We start from the raw sequence: 21,885 nt of genomic DNA on the forward strand, positions 1-21,885 counted from the left end.
GTAAACATATGATGTGACATGTGTAATTTATCTCTATGTAAAAAAAGCTAAAACCTATCAAATTATCTGTGATTATTATAAAAGGGGGCTTTATGCGGTTTCATTAATGCCCTGTTATGAATAATATTTAAATCCCAACAGCTATTATCATTGTCAAGTGTCAAAGGCAAGTATATATATCCTCAGTCCCATTGAGACCCCATGGCTGCTTGCTGTCCAATTCCAGGATATATCTCGTTTCTAGTTTCCTGGGGGCCTTTTCTATGGGAATACTCAAAGTGGCGTGCCACTGGGTAGGCCTGATTGCTGTTTTTAATCGCCCTAATTTGCTGGAGTATCCTCTTGTGGCCCTGAAGGATAGTACTCCCTACATATCGTAGGCCACACGGACACTCCAGGACGTAGACCACAAATTCCGGCTTGCATATCAGACTTCTGTATATGAGGTTCTCCTGGTCACTGAAAGGTGTTCCATAGGAGGTTTTATTGACCCCATATTGACACACCTTGCAGAATCTGCATCTGAAAAAGCCCTTTTGCTGTGAAAGCCATGTAGTTTTGGTACAGTTTCACGGATCATTGTGGATTAACTCATCTCTCATTGAAGGCTCTTTACTATGGGTCATTGCAGCACTAGTGGGTAGTAAATGGCCGATAGTTGGATTGCTTGATAATATTGTTGATGGCTCTTGCTTGTTTACTGTAGCCAATGATGATTCTGAAGTTTCAGAATTTTCAGTTTTCTTGCTGATTGTCTGATTTCCTGGGTCTAGTTCTATTTAACCTTGACTGTGGTATTGATAGGGCTTCTCTTTTTATAGCATTGCTTTTAATTATCGCAGTTGAGATTGTCAAGAGTAGCCTCTTTCAAGAAACCTTCTTCGACTGGCTAGTTGGGCCATCTGTAGATCATCGTCATTGCTGCAAATGCGTTTTAATCGGAGCATCTCACTATATAGTATACTTTGTATTAGGTGTTGTGTGTGAGAGCTCCTAGCATGCAAAACTGCATTTCCAGCCATTATTTGAGGATGTAATCTGGTGGCAATTTTCTCTTCCCTGATATAAACCTGTACATCCGGACAATTGACCACTTGATCACTTACGGTGGCTGTGAACTCTAAAATGAGGTTGTTAATATTGAGGTTTTCAATTAATCTTTCCGCCTCTGGCTGAGTCCCCTGCCTGATGATGAAAAGATCATCAATGTACCTTAGCCAAACCCTGATGTTTTTAGTGACTACTTTCTCATGTTCTTTAAGTAGGACCAGCTCCTCCCACCATCCCATGTGGAGACTTGCATAACTGGGGGAGAAGCTGGCCCCCATGTCTACACCTCGCAACTGTTGAAATAAAGTACTCCGGAAAATAAAGATGTTATTATTCAAACATAATGCAACCATATCTCTTAGCATTTCACTATGGTGTACAAACGTAGGTGGCCTCTGATCAAGATAGTGTGTCAAAGCCCTCATACCATCCTGATGGTTTATAGATGTATAGAGTGACGAGCTGGCTTTGTCACGTAACGCGGGATTGTTACATTTTCAGCGCGCAGCGGGAAAACCCGCTAGCGCGCATGCGGTTAAACGATAATCATTGTTTCACTCACAGTTCTGGATTTTTGATAAACAATCTCCAGTATCCTGGATGTATGAGGGTAAATGTTGTACAAACTGTTGAAGGAAATAGTTTACGTATACAGAAGTGCGTTCCAGGACGCTGTTTCTTGCCGAAATAATCGGTCTTTCCGGCGGTTTGGTGGGGTCTTTGTGTATTTTAGGGATAAAATACATGATGGGTGTTACTGGATGATCATTCCGCAAGAATAAATATTTCTGTTGCGTGAGTAACATTGCGGTCTTCCAAGCTATCAATTTCATCCTTTATGTATTGTATGTAGTCCTAAGAGTTGCTTGGTCACATTTGTGATAACATTGCCTGTCCTGGAGGTGATTCATTGATTCTTTGATGTAGTCCGTTTTGTTCCATAGGACTACATTCCCTCCCTTATCACAGTTACGAATAACCAATTCTGTGTTAGATTTGAGTTTTGTCATCAGCAAGTGATATTGGATGTCCGTTTTGTTTTTCTTTGTTCGAGTCAACCTCTGGACTTTGTAATTCAGAGTCTCAATCTGAAAAAACCATAGGTTTCAGGCATGTTATAGTTAGGAATTCCCCTGTTATAGTTAGTTCAGCTAACTTTAACTCGCGCGCCCGCAATGCACTGCTGATTACGTCACATATAACATCACTCAAGACATGGTCAGTGACATCACTCATGACATCACTGATGACATCTCAAATGGCGTGCGCGAGTTATAGTTAGCTGAACTAACTATAACAGGGGAATTTCATAGGTTTTGTATGAGTAAAATGACCTGCTAACTATAACTGGTGTGAAACCAAAGGTTTTTTCAGTGATTTTCAAAGGTTTTTAAAATGCTAATTCCTGACTATAACGTGTGTGAAACCTATGGTTTTTTCAGTGAATTTGCAAGGTTTTTTAAATGCTAATTCCTATCTATAACGTGGCTGAAACCTATGGTTTTTTAAGTGAATTTCAAAGGTTTTTAAAATGCTAATTCCTAACTATAACGTGCCTGAAACCTATGGTTTTTTCAGTGAATTTTAAAGGTTTTTTAAATGATAATTTTCAAATGTAATAATTATTATTATATTTTTATACTGATTTACTACATTATTATAAATTATTTATTTTTAGATATATTATTTTTAATTACATTACATATTTTTTAATATAAATTAAAAAAAAATGTTTGTACACCTCAGCAACGCAGCCCCCTGGCGTGTTTGCAGAGGGGGAACTAATTCCCCTTGAATAATGGAGGTCCCTGGGGGCCAACTAGCCCACCTGGAACCTCCAGTATGCGCCAGGCGGCTGCATTGCAGAGAGGTGTATTGAGACCACACTCTTTTTTACACCTCTCTGCAACGCAGCCCCCTGGCACGTTTGTAGAGGGGGAACTAATTCCACCTGCATACTGGGGGTCCCTATGGGCCAACTAGCCCACCTGGAACCTCCAGTATGCGCCAGTGGGCTGCATTGCTTTGCCCCGGGGAGCAGCAGTCCCAGGGGCAGTGTGGGGGGATTGGGGACCCCCACACTTCTTTTTCACTATGCCCTTGAAATTTGATCCCACCGGGGGGTTATTTTTAAAAAAACAGACCTTTTTTTTTGTTTTTTTAAATTGAGCCTTTTTTGTCCTTGTGGGACCACCTGGGCAGGCCTAGGTGGTCATGGTGTGTCTACCCTGCCCCCTTTTTTCTACACGTTTGTTTTTCTGCTTTCTTGTGCCTTGGTCTACCTAGCACAAGATGGAAGCCAACACTTCCTGGTTAGAAGTGTTGACAGCCAATGAGCATGCTGCTTTCTCGGGAAGGCATGCTTATTGGCTGCTAATGTCTGTCAACACTCCAAACCAGGAAGTGTTGGCAGCCATCTTGTGCCTCGGTAGAACCAAGGCACAGGAAAGCAGTGAAACAAATGTGGAAAACACGCAAAGGGGGCAGGGTAGAAGCACCATGACCCCCTAGGCCTGCATAGGGGGTCCCACAAGGACCCCCAAGGCCCAAAACACGGGCCTTGGGGGTCCTTATGGGACCCCCTGAGAAGGCCTAGGGGGTCAGGGTGCTTCTACCATGCCCCCTTTTTGAGTTCTACACGTTTGTTTTTCTGCTTTCCTGTGCCTCAGTCTACTGAGGCACAATATGGCTGCCAAAAATTTCTGTTTTGGAGTGTTAACAGACATTGGCAGCCAATCAGCATGCAGCTCGCGCATGCGAAGGTCTGCGCACGTACGTGTACGGTGCACGCCTACAGATATATACATTTTTTCAAATTCGATTTTCTCAACAACTACTGGAGGGATTTACACCATTTAAACAAAAGGGCAATCTGAGAATCAGACTCTACCATTTTGCAAAATTTGGTGTAATTCCATTCAGCGGTTCGGGCTATAGCCGTGTCTAATCGTCCTATGGAAATTAACATGGGGAAAACACGTTTTGGGACCCCCTTTTTTTCTCGTCCCCCGCTTGACGAATCTTCCCGAGACTTTCAGGGAAGGAGCGGAGCATAGCGGGCCATCTTCTTTGAGAAATTCCCGAAGTTCAACAACCGGCGTCAAAGTTATTCCCAATAGAATGTTGCGGATTTCCTGTGGAAACTAGGTCCTAACTATAGTTCAAGTTCAAGTTCAGGAATTTGTATAGCGCACTACTCACCCAGAGGGTCTCAAGGCGCTTGGGGGAGGGTGTGCATTATTTATCTAATAGCCAGGTTTTAAGTTCCTTTCTGAAGGAAATGTGGTTCTGTGTAAGGCGGAGGTGAGTGGGTAGAGAATTCCAGGTCTTGGCCGCCAAGTAGGAGAAGGATCTTTCTCCCATGGTGGATCTGTGGATGCGCGGAACTGCGGCGAGGGCTTGATTGGAGGATCTTAGTTGGCGGGTGGGTGTGTAGAAGGACAGTCGTGTGTTTAGGCATTCGGGTCATAGTTTGTTGAGGGCCTTGTGTGCGTGGCTGAGGAGACGGAACGTTATTCTCTTGTTGACGGGAAGCCAGTGGAGGTCTTTCAGGTGACCGGTAATGTGAGCTTGGCGAGAGATGTCCAATATGAGTCTGGCTGAAGCATTTTGGATGCGTTGGAGTTTTTTCTGTAATTTGGCTGTGATTCCGGCGTAGAGGGTGTTTCCATAGTCCAATCGGCTAGTGACCAGTGCGTGGGTGATAGTCTTTCTTGTTTCGGTGGGGATCCAACGGAAGATTTTTTTGAGCATACGAAGTACGTTGAAGCAAGAAGATGAGACGGCGTTGACTTGTCTGGTCATCGAGAGGGAGGAGTCTAGGATGAAGCCTAGGTTACGTGCGTGGTCTGTGGGTATGGGCACTGAGCCCAAGGCCGATGGCCACCATGAGTCGTCCCAGGCAGAGGGGGATGATCCTAGGATGAGGACTTCCGTTTTGTCTGAGTTGAGTTTTAGGCGGCTGTTTTTCATCCATTCGGCTACTTCTTTCATGCCTTCGTGAAGATAGGTTTTGGCGGTATTAGGGTCTTTGGTGAGGGAAAGGATCAGCTGGGTGTCTTCAGCGTAAGAGATGATGTTAAGGTTGTGTTGTCGCGCGATGGATGCGAGGGGACTCATGTAAACGCTGAAGAGGGTTTACATATATTATATGTATATATATATATATTACCTACTGGCGATCGCCAGTAGGTAATATATATATATATATATATATATATATATATATATATATATATATATATATATATATATATATATATATATATATATATATATATATATATATATATATATATATATATATATATATATATATATATATATATATATATATATATATATATATATATATCAGAAAAGCATCACCATTTTACCTGGGCCCCCGGACCTGCAGGGTGAGCTCTCAAAGCCAGGAATGGAGATCCTGGTAACACGAACCTTCATTCAGCAAAAAACAGAGCCCAACACCGACTTATAGACAGGCTTGACTTTTATTTTGTCATGGCAAGCGGAGATAACACCCATTCCTTACGCGTTTCAGCCGTGAGGCCTTGGTCACAGGTGAGTGTAGTGTTCATTTGTAGTCCCCAGTGGTCACGTGGCTTGTATTTGTACTGCAAGCCCCAAAATGCAATGTTCTTTTCATTTGAGACACAGCAGATTTTTCATGTAGCATAATTTGAGTGCATTCACAATGTCCCAATCATTGCAACTAATCATGTCAGCATAGTGCAGGTTTCTCTGCTGACCCAAAGTGTTTGCTAGTCCTGCGGTGCCGTCAGAGAAAGAAAAATCCTTCCCTTCTCCCTTTCTCGAACGAAAAGCTGCCAAATAGCAATGGAAGTCCTTTTGCTGGCGCATCCACGAGCGGTCCATGCTCCTCAATAAACATCAGAAAAGCATCTCCATTTTACCGGGGCCCCCGGACCTCTAGGGCGAGCTCTCAAAGCCAGGAATGGAGATCCTGGTAACACGAACCTTCATTCACCAAAAAACAGAGGCCAACACCGACTGATAGACAGGTTTGACTTTTATTTCGTCATGGCAAGCGGAGAGAAACACCCATTCCTTACGCATTTCAGCCATGAGGCCTTGGTCACAGGTGAGTGTAATGTTCATTTGTAGTCCCCAGTGGTCACGTGGCTTGTATTTGTACTGCAAGCCCCAAAATGCAATGCTGTTTTCATTTGAGACAAGGCAGATTTTTCATGTAGCATAATTTGCGTGCATTCACAATGTCTTAATCATTGCAACAAATCATGTCAGCATAGTGCAGGATTCTCCCCTGACCCAAAGTGTTTGCTAGTCCTGCGGTGCCGTCAGAGAAAGAAAAATCCTTCCCTTCTCCCTTTCTCGAGCGGAAAGCTGCCAAATAGCAATGGAAGTCCTTTTGCTGGCGCATACACGAGCAGTCCATGCCCCTCAATAAACATCAGAAAAGCATCTCCATTTTACCGGGGCCCCCGGACTTGCAGGGCGAGCTCTCAAAGCCAGGAATGGAGATCCTGGTAACACGAACCTTCATTCACCAAAAAACAGAGCCCAACACCGACTTATAGACAGGCTTGACTTTTATTTGCTCATGGCAAGCGGAGAGAAACAGCCTTTCCTTACGCGTTTCAGCCGTGAGGCCTTGGTCACAGGTGAGTGTAATGTTCATTTTTAGTCCCCAGTCGTCACTTGGCTTGTATTTGTACTGCAAGCCCCAAAATGCAATGTTCTTTTCATTTGAGACACGGCAGATTTTTCATGTAGCATAATTTGCGTGCATTCACAATGTCCCAATCATTGCAACAAATCATGTCAGCATAGTGCAGGTTTCTCCGCTAACCCAAAGTGCTTGCTAGTCCTGCGGTGCCGTCAAAGAAAGAAAAATCCTTCCCTTCTCCCTTTCTCAAACGGAAAGCTGCCAAATAGCAATGGAAGTCCTTTTGCTGGTGCATCCACGAGCGGTCCATGCCCCTCAATAAACATCAGAAAAGCATCTCCATTTTACCGGGGCCCCCGGACCTGCAAGGCGAGCTCTCAAAGCCAGGAATGGAGTTCCTGGTAACACGAACCTTCATTCACCAAAAAACAGAGCCCAACACCGACTGATAGACAGGCTTGACATTTATTTCGTCATGGCAAGCGGAGAGAAACACCCATTCCTTACGTGTTTCAGCCGTGAGGCCTTGGTCACAGGTGAGTGTAATGTTCATTTGTAGTCCCCAGTGGTCACGTGGCTTGTATTTGTACTGCAAGCCCCAAAATGCAATGTTCTTTTCATTTGAGACACAGCAGATTTTTCATGTAGCATAATTTGCGTGCATTCACAATGTCCCAATCATTGCAACAAATCATGTCAGCATAGTGCAGGTTTCTCCGCTGACCCAAAGTGTTTGCTAGGCCTTCGGTGCCGTCAGAGAAAGAAAAATCCTTCCCTTCTCCCTTTCTCGAACGGAAAACTGCCAAATAGCAATGGAAGTCCTTTTGCTGGCGCATCCACGAGCGGTCCATGCCCCTCAATAAACATCAGAAAAGCATCTCCATTTTACCGGGCCCGTGGACCTGCAGGGCGAGCTCTCAAAGCCAGGAATGGAGATCCTGGTAACACAAACCTTCATTCACCAAAAAACAGAGCCCAAAACCGACTGATAGACAGGCTTGACTTTTATTTCGTCATGTCAAGCGGAGAGAAACACCCATTCCTTACGCGTTTCAGCCGTGAGGCCTTGGTCACAGGTGAGTGTAATGTTCATTTGTAGTCTTCAGTGGTCGTGTGGCTTGTATTTGTACTGCAAGCCCCAAAATGCAATGTTCTTTTCATTTGAGACACGGCAGAGTTTTCATGCAGTATAATTTGCGTGCATTCACAATGTCCCAATCATTGCAACAAATCATGTTTGGAGTGTTAACAGACATTGGCAGCCAATCAGCATGCAGCTTGCGCATGCGAAGGTCTGCGCACGTATGCGTACGATGCACGCTTATAGATATATACATTTTTTCAAATTCGATTTTCTCAACAACTACTGGAGGGATTTACACCATTGAAACAAAAGGGCAATCTGTGATTCAGACTCTACCATTTTGCAAAATTTGGTGTATTTCCGTCCAGCGGTTCGGGCTGTAGCCGTGTCTAATCGTCCTATGGAAATTAACATGAGGAAAACACGTTTTGGGACCCCCTTTTTTTCTTGCCCCCGCTTGACGAATCTTCCCGGGACTTTCAGGGAAGGAGCGGAGCGGAGCGGAGCGGAGCGGGCCATCTTCTTTGAGAAATTCGCGAAGATTCAACAACCGGCGTCAAAGTTATTCCCAATAGAATGTTGCGGATTTCCTATGGAAACTAGGTCCTAACTGTAACTACCTACTGGCGACCGCCAGTAGGTAATATATATATATATATATATGCAAAGCAAAGCACAACTGCAAAGCAAAGCACAACTGCAATTCCGGTCTCCCAGAGACAGAAGGCAACACGAATCCCAAAATCAAGGCAAATTAATATTTATTTGGCAATAGCAGCAAACGAGACTGGCGCGTTTCGGGCAGTTGCCCTTGTTCAGTCACACATTACCCATAATGCCTGGTTTTTTAAATTGCTTGTGCACACCATGTGACTACAATAGGCATGGATAAAATACTACTACGGTCTTTTTGCGCATCTCTGAGTACAGGGGTTACATTTTCATACTCCTCATTTCATATTTACATATAAAAGTAAACATGAATATTTCTGAATAAATTCAATGGTTGGTAACAAGATTGTATCTGCATCAATGCAAAAATAAGGTCTAAACAGTATAATATCACTAGTGCAAAGTTAATTAGCAAAATAACGCAGGATGTAAACATTTCACTTGGTGCAAATAGGCAATTCAGTTATAAAAGTATAAATACTTAAAAACTTCCTATACAAAAATAATTATTATATATAGGCAATTACCATATACACTTGTTAAAAAATGCAAAATTTGTAAACTTCTACACTCTGTGCAAATCACGCAATATAGATACAAATACTGTAAAGACCAAATACATACTATTTACAATCCTGCAGGGACATCTATAAATGATGGCAACCCTGTAAGTCCTAACCGAACTATGAGGGACATCTACTAATGATGGCAACCCAGTAAATCTCATTGATTCTCAACCCGTCTGGTAGATCTCTATGCAATAATCTTAAATGTGCTAATAACACCATAGTACAATGTGTTAAACTCAAAATGGAAAGTGATGCGATCCATTCTTAATTGAGTAGCCCCCAGTGCAAAAATTATATAAAAAAGGGAAGGGAAAAATGACTGGAATCAACAATGGGAAGGGGCGAGAAACTAAGCAAAGAACCCCACAGAGGGAAAGAGAGCAAACAGGCGGACAAAGATATTAAATTATGAATTCATCTGCTGATTAATACCCAGACCAGCTTATATATATATATTTATATTTAGATAATTTATATATATGTTTGTTTTCACTGAAAAAAACAGAGGTTACGGGCACATTATAGCTAGGTTCAGATGCCACAGCCACAAAAGCATACAAAATTCAGCAGTTATAGTTACATGAGCTATCTGTAAGTTGCGCCCGGCAATGCACTGCTTATGACTTCACATATTACATCACTCCTGTCATGGTCCGTGACATCACTGATGACATCTCAAATGACATCACTGATGACAGAATCTACAGAACCAATCACACATCCACACTACCACTTACACACCACTCACACTCCCATATAATCACGCACACACCCACACAACCATTCCCACGTCCACTCACAGATCCATACAACCATTTACACACCCACTTAGGGGCTCCTACAACCACTTGGCTTGCTCCTGCCCTCTGTTTTACCTCTTTGTGCTCATTCTGCCTCTTATTTTGCCTCTTTCTGCTCGGTCCTGACCTTTATTCTGCCTCCTGCTTCTCAATTCTGACGTCTATTTGCCTCTTGCTGCTTGCTTCTGACCTTTATTTTGCCTCTTTCTGCTTAATCTGTCTAATATTTGGCCTCTTTCTGCTTGTTTCGCACCTTTATTTTGCTTCTTACTGCTGGTTTCAGACCTTTATTTTGCCTTTTCTGCTCATTTCTCACTTTTATTTTGTCTCTGTCTGTTCGTTTCTCACCTTTATTTTAGGGGTGGGTGGTAAACTTCACTCCACAAGCACCAAGGGGTCTTCATACCCCAACCAGTAATGCCAGGTGGTGCGTTTTTGCAGAGTGGTTGAGAAAGGGGGTGGGGCCTCTAATGAAGTTCCAGCAATTCCACTGTGTGGGCCTTACTAGTGCAAACAATAGGGTTTCTTGGCCCCAAATGACCCTCAGCAGCCAAGTGGACTTCACCCTCCCACCCAGTAACGCCAGGAGGCACGTTTGTAGAGTGGTTGTAAAAGGGGGAGAGGCCTCTGATGAGGTATCAGCAATTCCACTGCGTGGGACTTACTGGTGCAAACAATAGGGATTCTTGGCCCCTAACGACCCTCATCAGCCAAAGGGACTTTATTCCCTAACCAGTAATCTCAGGAGGCGATTTGCAGAGTGGTTGAGAAAGGGGGTGGGCCTCTAATGAAGTATCACCAATTCCACTGTGTGGGACTTACTGGTGCAAACAATAGACGTTCTTGGCCCCCAACGACCCTCGGCAGCCAAGGGAACTTAATCTCCCAACCAGTTTTGCTCCAGGACACAAATTTTTATGGTGGTTGAGAAAGGGGGGCGGGGTCTCTGAAGAGGTCACAGCAGTCCTGCTGTTTGGCACTTACTGTTGGTTACAGGAGGTGTTCTTGGCCCCCACAAACCCTCAGCATTCAAAGGGACTTCAACCCCCAATGAGTAGCGCATGTTCTTTTTTTTCCAGCGAATTTGAGAATTTTGTGAATTCATGGGCAAATGCTTTTATGAACAAAATGCTTTTTTTGCCCTACCAGATCCCACTGGGACACCATGACCAACTTCATGGGGTCAGGGTATTCTTATTCTGCCCACTTTTTGTTTTTTTATGTTTTTTGGGAGACTGAACTGCCTAGTTATGCCTAGCTATGCCTAGTGGCACGTTTGATTTCTAGCGATAGGCTAATATCTTTGTCTTCCTTTCCTAGTATTGGATTTAATTTCTAATTACTGAAACATGCAATAAATATTTCTATTCACTGGCATTGCTTTCTATACATAAGTAGAAATCATAAATCTTTGTTGTAACTCTCAACAGTGGCTCCTCTGCTAGGGGGGCGGAGCACTGCCCCACTGCTCTTTAGGCAGTTGAAAAATCTAATGATAACAACGCAACATTATTATAATTTTCTTTTTCCGTACTGAAGGAGGTTTACGGGGTGGGCACAGCCACAGCCAGAAATGGAGGAGTGGTTGGGGCACTTAAGTTCCAATGACGGTTTGGCCAGCTGTCTTAGGCTGGCCAAGCAGTGATGAACATTTTCTCCACTGGCTGTATTTTAAAGCCTGGGTGGCGAACATGCCCAGGTTCAACCGAGTGCTGAACAAAGGATGCCATACCAATCACAATGCTGCTGTCATGGTGATAGAGGCGTCGTTATTGGTTTAGGGGAGCCTGTGTGTCCTTCCTGCTTCCGGCAGGAACAGAAGAAGTAAGAGGCGAGGCGGAGACTGACAGCCAGGTACGTTATTTTATTGTTTTTTAAGCCCCCGCCCCACCTGTACTTTTTGGTGGCAGCTGCTACTGGTAACTCTTAAATATTTGCCAGATATGTTCAAGATGCCTAAGCAGACACTTCTGTGTGAGCGCCACCTCTGGGTTCTTGCATTTATTATTAACATTGTGTTCCTCAGCTCATCCGTGCGTCTGTTTAGCTCTTTAAAACGGAAGCTGCATTTCTTTCCCTCCCCAATGCTCACCTCCATGCTCAATGTTTGTGATGTTTATGGTAGTTCCAGAGGCAGGATGTGCGATGCTGTGCTGATTTTGAGTACCCGATGGGGTGAGCAATTAATTTGCACCCACATCTAAAACAATAACTTATTTAGTTGCGCGTTTGATTAAAATTATTTTATTTGGTAGTAGATGAAGAAAGAGTGTTGCTATTGTAGTTAATATGCGTCTTCCCTAGTGTGAATTTGGTTAGTATGAATTCGATTTTTAAGCATGGTTATAATCTAGCTAAAAGACTAGGGGCCTTATTTATGAAGGCCTTGCGCCGCCGGTGCGTCACTTTTAACATGGAAAAAAGTGACGCACCGGCGGCGCAAGTCCTTCATAAATAAGGCCCTATGTGTAATTAATTAAAATATTACTCGCAGATAGGGATATTAGTTGGCTGATATCTGGTGGTGATGATGATAAGGTTAAATGAAATGACTGCCATTAAATCATTAAAATCGGGACCCATTTCTCCTATAATTCTGTTTTGGTATATTTTGACATCAAAGTAATTTCTTGAAGGGGTCCCCTTTTAGAAAAGTTAAGGATTTCTTCAAGATGTAGCTCAGAAAGACCCTTATCATGGGGATTTAAAGGGCATGTACTCACTAATACAGTTTTGATTTTTTCGGTTTGAATTAACCTCATCTGTACGGTGCAGATTTACCGCCGGTGCTGGACCCTAATGAAAACGGGCGTGGTCATGACGGAATGGTTCCGTTATGAGCACAGCTCGACCAATGCTCATGACGGAACCGTTCCGTCATGAGCATCAAAGGGGTTAAACAAAAGCTTTTTGCATAGGAACTCCACTTTATCTAGAATCACTTCCACATACACATACTGGAGGAAAATATTAATTAAGCAGGTCGAAAACTGTAAATTGCCTCCATTAACTGCATTGACAGGGATGGTGGCTTGCAAGGATAAGCTGACCACCATCCATGTGATCGCTTTCACAAAATGAAAGCTTTTCTTTTTTTTAAAGTACGATTTCTTTAAAGAAAATCAGGTTGCTTTATAAAAAAGTTTTCATTTTCATCTTTCAAAAGTTTCAGTGAGAATTGGCAGCTGTCCCCTCCTCCACTGCCTAATCCCCCTGTCAATTACACCCGAATTCCCAAAGGGGAAGTTGCCCAAAGGGGTCCACTTCACTTTTTTGTACCCGTTACCACCCCAACTTGGCAGACAGCAACTTTTCAATGGTTTGTGGCCTCTGCTATGGTCATAAGCCACTGACACATATAATTAGGAGTCACAATTTGGAAGATATATCCACAGCCCCTTCCAAGTTGCAATTCGTAATCCATTTCTAAATACATTTTAAGGGTTAGTAAATCTCATTAAATGGGTTTTAGAAGTTGCAAACGCATACATTAGTGAATCACAGTGTTTGCACACCCAAATATTTACTAACCCTAACCATTATCAATTATTTCAATGCCCCTCATTTATCCCACACTATAACTGGAAATATGACAACAGTCTAACAATAACTTTGACACTAACCTTGATTTCTTTCCTATCACTAAGTAAAATTCCTCTTTCATTGACACCAACCTAACCCTAATCATCACTCTTAATTTAACAAGTGTCTCAATTGGGTCTGTGGGCGGATGCCGCCGACATATCTGAGAAAATCCGAAAGTTGTTCACTCCATCGACATTGAATGTTCTCTTTGAAAAGGCAATGTTTAGGATTCTCTCCTTTACCCTAAAGTCCGAGAAGTTAAGCAATATTGTGCGAGGGTATTTCAGATTATTGGGTTTGTGCGCAGAGACTCTGTGCGCCCTTGTAATCGTTAAGTCGCCATGCAGCTCAGGTATGGCTTTTTTTAGGAGGGACTCTGACCATTTTACCACATCCTTATCTTCCAGGCCCTTGAAATACCTACTAACCGTAGATTGGACCGCCTGTTATAGTTTTCCAAATCTTGCATTTTTTCCGCTAATTGAGATTTCTCTCTGTTTGCTACATGAAAATCTTTCTGCATTGTCGTTAAAGTATCTTCTAGGGCCGAGATCCGAGCTTCAGCCTCGGAGACCCTTATGGGGAGGTTTCAAAGCACTCCTCCATTTTCGTGAGCCTGTTATGCAGCTGTGATATTTCATGGGCTTGGGAGCTTTTAAAATCCCTAAGTTCACGCAGTATAGTGGGGAGCAAGTCCTCCACAGAGTTCACTTTGGAGACGTTGGAGGATATGGGCAGTTCGTCCTCTTGGGTCTCGTGTGGACATATAGCTTGACGTGACTCTACCATAACTGTAGGGGATGGTGGAGAATCGATTTTCACTGGCGGTATTTTTACTGCAGAATTGGCCGTCTTTTCGATTTTAGCAGGGCTATGATGATGCGGTTTGGATATCACATTGGAACATGTGAGGGTCTGAGATGAGGTCTGCGACAAGGCGATGGAGGGGGCCTGAGGGCCCGATTTTGGATAGATTGTGATGCATTATTAGAGGGGAGTGAGCTGATATTTGGCACTGACGCTTGCGTTACTTCTGAGCCGGACTGTGCCTCTGCCACTGGCGATGTTGTATTTGTTATATTTCTTTTTTCATTAGAAACCTCTTGCTCTGCTGTACCATTTGCCCCCCTTTGGCTTTTCTCTTCCCGCGTAGATGTACTTGTAAGCTGACCCTGCTGGAGCAGCGATTTAGAGAAGAGAGGATACTGCTTGGAGGTTGACTGGTTCTCGACCGTCTTGGCTAAGTTTTGGACAATATTGACAGCGTTGGCCGTATTGCTCAACTTATCCACCTTATCTGCTTTGTTCCCCCCGGCTCCCTCACTTTTTTCTCCAACCGCTAACAGACTTAACTCAGCTGAAAGCTCGGATAGTGTTTCTTCATCTTCATCTTTATCCCCCGCCATTTCCTCCAAATCCTCTAAGTCCTCTTCCTCAACTTGCTTGTTTAAGACACTGTATTTATTTTGTCTGTAATTCTCAGCTGCTTCCCTTGCTTCCACCGCTTTCAATTTTAAAGCGCTCCTTTGTTGCGCCTTTCTTTTGCCTTTTTTGTCCACTCCTTTAACTACAGGTTGAGGTATAGATACAAGTGGTGATATTAAAAGTTCACTTGCCAGGTCCGTTTTACCCTGCTTACCCTTAGCCCTAGCTGCCATGGTTGCAGACCGGGTATATAGGTTACGTGCCAGCCGCTTGAATTAATCCAAGCAAAGGGAAGCCCTTATTGAGTATCTACATTAGAAGAGTTTTCTGTATATCTCAGCTAGAAGGCTTTCCCATAGTGCCTAATAATATCATAATTAGCGATCAGTGGAGTAGCAAATATCGAGGGCCATGTTTTTAACAGTCTCTGACATCTGACTTCTGCGCGCCCACCTCAGCTCCCCGGGTCCGCAGCTCCACACCGCCTGGCAGTTCTTGAACCTGGTGCCACCGCTGCTGTAAACCTAACGGGCTCTGCGCTGTAAACCATCCGACTCCTGTGACTGAAGGAGAGCAGAGCCCCAGTTGTCCTGGTGAGTGGTGTGCATGCAACTCGCAGCTCGGCTACATGAATAAGTTCCATAAGGCAGCTAAGCAAGAGGCATTCTCGGCGGCGTCCCGTGAGTTTACCAAGCTCGGTCCCGCCTTGAGCATCCGTTGCTGGTGTTTCGTGTACTGTATCCGTGTCGTACGTCTCGGGGGAAGCTGCCGCCTTTTGCCTTGTGTTCCACTTCAGAAGGCTAGAGCAAGCGGCATTGAGACTCGGCAACGGCCCACACTTCGACATCAGCGTCGGACATCGCTATGGGCGGGGCTTAGCAGGGCAGGAAGCACAACGGCGACGTGCGTGGGTTCACGTCAGCCGCCCCATTGCTCCTGGTATCTCTCTGTGCAGATGATTGACTCTTTCAAGACTAAGCGGGCTCAAGTCATGATTGTACAGCAATCCAAATTGAAGGTGCTAGCAAAAGGGAGATTCTTTATCTTCACAGACTTGCACGAAGCCCAGTCATTTCTTGAAGGCTTCTGCGCATAATTATATGTTGGATATCTAATTATTTGTTCTGTTTGAATAAGAAAGGGGTGGGTTCTAGGGGGGACAGGAAGCACACAAGGATGCAATAAAATGGCATCAACAAAGAAGGAAATGACACAGAGAAGGACGGAAGTGGGGCACAGGGGGTTACCGTCCACTCGAGGGGGAGGTGGGGAGGGGGGAGGTGAGGGAAAAAAAGAGAGTTCATACACCAAAAATCGTACGCCCAATATTTGACACTGTTACGGCACGGACAGTAATAGATTGTGTTATACCAATCGATTTCTCTTTTCCTAGGATGGGAAGATACTCAAGATTTAAGTTGAGGTGCCTTATTAGATGTATTGATGGTAATATTGTTTAAACCATGTTAACTTGCCTTAGAGTGGAAAAGGTGGTAAGGCTTGAGTTTGATATCAGTTGCACTTTAATTGCCTTTTTTGCACAATGGTCAATTATAGGAGGTCATAGATCAGCACACATTTGCACTTTAAGTATCGAAGTCGTGTATCGTGTATCTGTTTTCTGTATTCAGAATATGAGAATTGCGTATTTTGCACAAAAGGGCGGTATGTCCTCTAATTCACAGATTTCTATTTTGCAATTTAAATGTTGCTCCTCCTCAATCATTCCTCAGTTACTTGCTGCTATTTGGTTACTGTCCTGCGTATTTTGCACAAGGGGATGTTTAAATTCTTTCTCAACATATTTTATATTTATTCTCTTTTTAAATATTTTAACTAAGGAGTAATATGTTGAAATTTGTATCCTTTAATGCAAATGGTTTGAACAACGTTCGCAAAAAGAATGCTATTGAGTGTTGGTTAAAAAGCCTCAGTCCGGATGTTATTTATTTGCAAGAAACCCATCATAGAACCCTGGCTGAATCTGAAATTTTTTTTTAAGGGATGGGTGGGTCATAAAATTTCTTCAGTAGCCGGGTTGGTACAGAGGGGAGTATGCATTTTAATAGGAAGTCATGTAGGCTTTTCCTTAGAAGGGCATTTACAGACCCCAGTGGTAGATGGGCACTTGCACATGGCAAACTAAACCATGTTAATATAATATTAGCCACAATATATGCACCAGTAATAGACGACCCTCTTCCAATCCTGCAATTGAAACAGGCTTTAACGGGTTTACCCGGGCAAATAATATGGGGGAGGGGATTTTAATTTTTTACAAAATCCCTTAGTCGATTCATCTAAAAAAGAACCGCCCCAGAATAAACCCCAAGTTGCTATTGCCATACAAACCTGCAAACTAGATCTTGATGTCATCGATCACTGGTGTTCCTGTAATACCCTTAAACGTGAATACTCTTGCCATTCTGCTAAATATAAATCTGCATCTAGGTTAGATTTTTTTCTAACATCTCATGGGTTGGAGGTACACAAATATGCTCATCTATCGAACGCGTTTTAAGATCACGCAGTACTTTACATGGGCATAAGAATAGGGAGGCAAGAAAAAGTGTCACCTAGGAGATGGTATTTTAACAAATTGAACCTCTCGGATACTCAATGGTGTGCAGACATCGAGTAAGAGATTGAGGAGTTTTTTGCGCGAAATAGAGATACAGCCCCATTAAATACGACCTGGGATGCATTTAAGGCCACTCTGCGGGGAATAATTACTTCTAAAGAAATACCAAAGCAGAAGGCAAGAAGGGAGGCGTAAATTAAATTACAAACAAATCTTATGCAGGCAACCCAAGGACATTATAGGGTGAGATCCGCACTTTCGGGACAAACGGTATCCGAAGCAATGAGAAAAATGAAGGATTTTTATTATGATTTAGGTGAGACTAATAGCAATCTCTATGCCAAAAACCTATATGAAGAGAGTGAATATACAGTAAAACTTCTGGCGTGGCAAGCCAAAGAAAATCAGGCCTGAAATAGGATAGAGCTACTAATTGACCCTGTCACCAAAGTTCAGGTAAAGACCACAGCTTCCATTGGTGAGATGTTTTTAAAACATTATGAGGGAGTCTACCAAGCTACTAAAGGGGTCGCGCCTGAAATCAATAGGGAATTCTTAGAGACACTAGAAATACCCAAACTGGATTACGAAGGTAAGAAATTGTTGATTGAGGACTTTACAAAGTCAGAGCTCGATGAGGTTATTCGTTCTCTTCCCAACGATAAGGCCAATGGCGACGACACGCTCCCTGTAGAACTTTTTAAAAAATGTGATGATACTTTGCATAAAGAATTCCTACTTCTAGCCAATTATTTAATTCAAGGAGGACTACCCCCGGACTCTTTTCATTCAGCAGTAGTGGTTAGCATTTTAAAAAAAGGAAAGGATAAGGAAAATACGAACTCGTAAGTCTTTTAAACACAGATTATAAAATTGTTACGAAACTTTTAATGAACCGGCTGAACAAAATAGTAGGGCCTCTTATAGGCTCCGATCAGTGCGGTTTTATAGCAGGAAGGCATCTCCACACGAATACAAAATATTTATTGGAGGCACTGGATTACTTTAAGACCAACAAGGTGATAGCGCAAGGCTGGCTTTTAGATGCCAAAAAAAGCCTTTGATCTGGTGTCATGAGACTGCCTATTTGCGATTTTGCACAGCTTAGATTTTCCGATTGTTAATATCTCCCCCTTGAAACAACTCTACATGAACTCTAGGGCATAGATTATTATCAATAATATTATCAAGTCAAGTCAAGTCAAAGATCTTTATTCGGAATAAAACATCCATAAAAGTGCATAACAAATACAATGGCAAGAAATTACAATACAAGAATAAACAATCAAAAATGTAGTCTATCTAGTTCTACAACAATGCAGGTACATATTAAAAGAGAACAGTATATGTAATAAAAAAAATTTTTTGGGATCATTTAAAAATAGCGACAACTTTGAAGTATAAGACAAAAACAAGAATAAAATCAATACAGATGTATGTGCAAATTTCAGATGTGCAAATTAGTAAACGATATAAAGTGCAAAGTGCGATGTGCAAATTTTATCAGTCAATGTGCAAAGTAGCTCGCGAGCGGACTACAGCTTTGAGGAAACAACTCACTCTAAATATTATTTCATCCGATCCTAACATTAATAAATTCCTCAACGCTATCTTAAAATCTAACAGATCGTATTTCCGACAGTATGGCATTAAATAATAGCCAGTAAACAATTTATAAAAATCACAAAAGAACATAAAATGCATGAGACTTTGTTTCATGATCGGGTTACACGGACAACCTAAGGTTTCCAGATGTTTATTATAGCCAAAGGGAAATTTAGCAGATTTACAATGCTCCCGTCCCGAAAACGGAACAGTAAACTCCTGTTCCATCTACCGAGATTTAAACGTAGATATTTCTGGGGCGGGGCAGGGTAACTAGCAGGGGGCTCCAGATGGCCCATATACTTTGCAACAGTACACTTTGGGAAGTTTTTCCTTTCCCGCTCTTCCCTATAGAGGTTGTACAGAGCCCTTTGAATCAGAGTCTTATGTGAACGGTCTATGAGATTAGGAGATGTAAACAGATGTCCTTGCCCTACACTTGTTAGACATTCATTCACGGCTTTCAACCACGGTATACAATGTGCCCTGTCACATTTTAAACAGTCTGAGATTATATCACGTGTCAATGTGGCTGCAGGGTTCATCCATATCTTTAACCAGAAAAGGGGCGGCCTTGATCTAACAAAGTCCTCTATATAAGGGATATTTAATTCACTATGGCATATATAATTTGAGGCACAGATAACTCCACCCAGCACCTTCCGACAGAATCTATTTTCTTCTGTCTGGATATGGAGACAATTTGTGTGTCCCCATACCTTTGCGCCATAGGTACCTGTAGGGATGCATTGGGTTTGATAGATCTTTAATAATGGCATAATCACATCAGCATGATTAGGTTGGCGCAGAGAGATTATTGAATTGATCGCTTTACCTAATTTATTCCTCGCATAGGAAACATGTGGTTGCCAAGAACCAGTGTTAGAAAACATCAGCCCCAAGTATGGGAAAGTGCAGGTGCTTTTTAAAACGTTTTCCCCTGACATAATCTCAACAATTTTATACTTTTTCGGACCACAGGTCATGATAAGGGATTTTTTAAAATTTGTGGTTAAACCTAAGTCAGCCATAAAACTAACAAAGCCTGAAATTAAAATACGCAGTGCCTTTGGAGTGCGGCCCATTAGGACCGCATCATCTGCGTAAAGGAGGGTGGGTATGAGAGTGCCATTTTCATACGGTATATCTTTTGTTAGGGTACTCAGGGAACTACTCAGCTCATTAATGTATAAGATAAAAAGCAGAGGGGCCAGAACACAACCCTGTCTGACCCCCTGCCGATTAAAATATCACTGGAAATTTTGCCAGTGTGGTTAATACGCACACGGGCTCTTAGGTCGCTATGAAGGTAAGATAAAAAGTAAACTAAATAATCATCTAAACCATAATTAAGTAGGACGGACCATAAACGGGAGCGATTTACGAAATCAAAGGCAGAACTCAAATCCATGAAACCAAAATATAAGGGGGATTTTTTAGCGATGGTATATTTAGCCATTATTAAATTCAGGTTCAGACATTGTTCTACTGTGCCCACATTACTACGGAAACCTAGCTGGCTTTAGTGTAGAATGGTACTTTCCTCCGCCCAAGATCTAATTCTTTTAAAAATTACCCTACCTAAAACTTTCAGGGTATTATCAATTAATGATATTGGGCAGTAGCACCCAGGATCCAGCCAGTCGCCTTTTTTAAAAATGGGTACAATAGTACTGCTGGACCATGTTTCAGGGATAGATTCATATGTTAGGTTGTTAAAAACATTACATAGCAGCGGGGCCCAAAAATTAATTTCACATTTTAGTTGGTCAATAGAAAGGCCGTCAGGGCCAGGGGCTTTATTACCGGCACTTTCTGCGATGGCATCCTCTACCTCAAGCAATGTAATGTTCAAAGGAGTAGGAGGGGGAAGGGTTACTGCGGGGTTGCCAGATACAGCATAGATCTTCGAGAAGTGGTCAACCCAAACAGGCCCTATGATGTTACAGTTAATTGGTGTTATATTTTAACCGAGGGATCTTAGGTTCTTTACCTCCCTCCAAAACCCTGGGGTATCTTTTAGGGCAGCCGTACGTACAAGGGATTCCCAGTGATCCTTGACTAATTCATTGGATCTAGTGCGTAAGGTGGATTTGTACCTTGCTCTCAGGAACCTTACCCGGGCAATATCCCGCGGTTTGGCCATGAGTGCAGCCCTTAAATCCCGGTTTGCCTTTGAGCAAGAGGCATCAAACCATCTTGGGGCTTCCTCAGTTTTCCTAGATGCTGGTTTGGAGATCTCGCTTTTTATTGCGGAGCAAAGTTCACAGAATGGTCTAATCATGTTGCCCCCGCAGCAATCAATGGCAAGACAGTCCGAGATCAATACAGGATGTTTCTTAATCACACTGGCCAAAACACCCCTGTTGTCCACCCCCCTCCAAACAACCCTTAATTTATCCGTCGAGGCTTCCAGGTTTGTTACCCCGACTTCCCTATGTGATATTTTTCCCCCTAATGATTTCAGGTAGATCACAATTGGATAGTGATCACTGTATATGTTACACACTACCTCAGCTTTTAATAAAACATCAGCAAGGGAGGGCGAAACAAATATATAGTCGATTGTTGTTGCGCTCCCATGACCGATATAAGTGGGGACCGGGGCAGTGCTTGTACCAGTTCCGGCAAACTCCATAGAGTTTACGAGTTCTCTGGTTGCAAGGAGATCGGATAGTTCTACACCTCTCTTACAAGGGGGGTTTCTTGAATAAATGTGTGCATTGAAATCCCCTCCTAAACAAATGCCATCAAACTTCCCATATTTCCGTCCCTCCACTATTTCATCAATAAAATTAAACAGGTCTAAGAAATTACAATTAGGGTGGGATGTAAAATCATTGTTGTAGAAATTAATCAGACAT

This window comes from Lissotriton vulgaris, chromosome 6, assembly GCF_964263255.1.
Source record: "Lissotriton vulgaris chromosome 6, aLisVul1.2, whole genome shotgun sequence".
NCBI classification, from domain to species: domain Eukaryota; kingdom Metazoa; phylum Chordata; class Amphibia; order Caudata; family Salamandridae; genus Lissotriton; species Lissotriton vulgaris.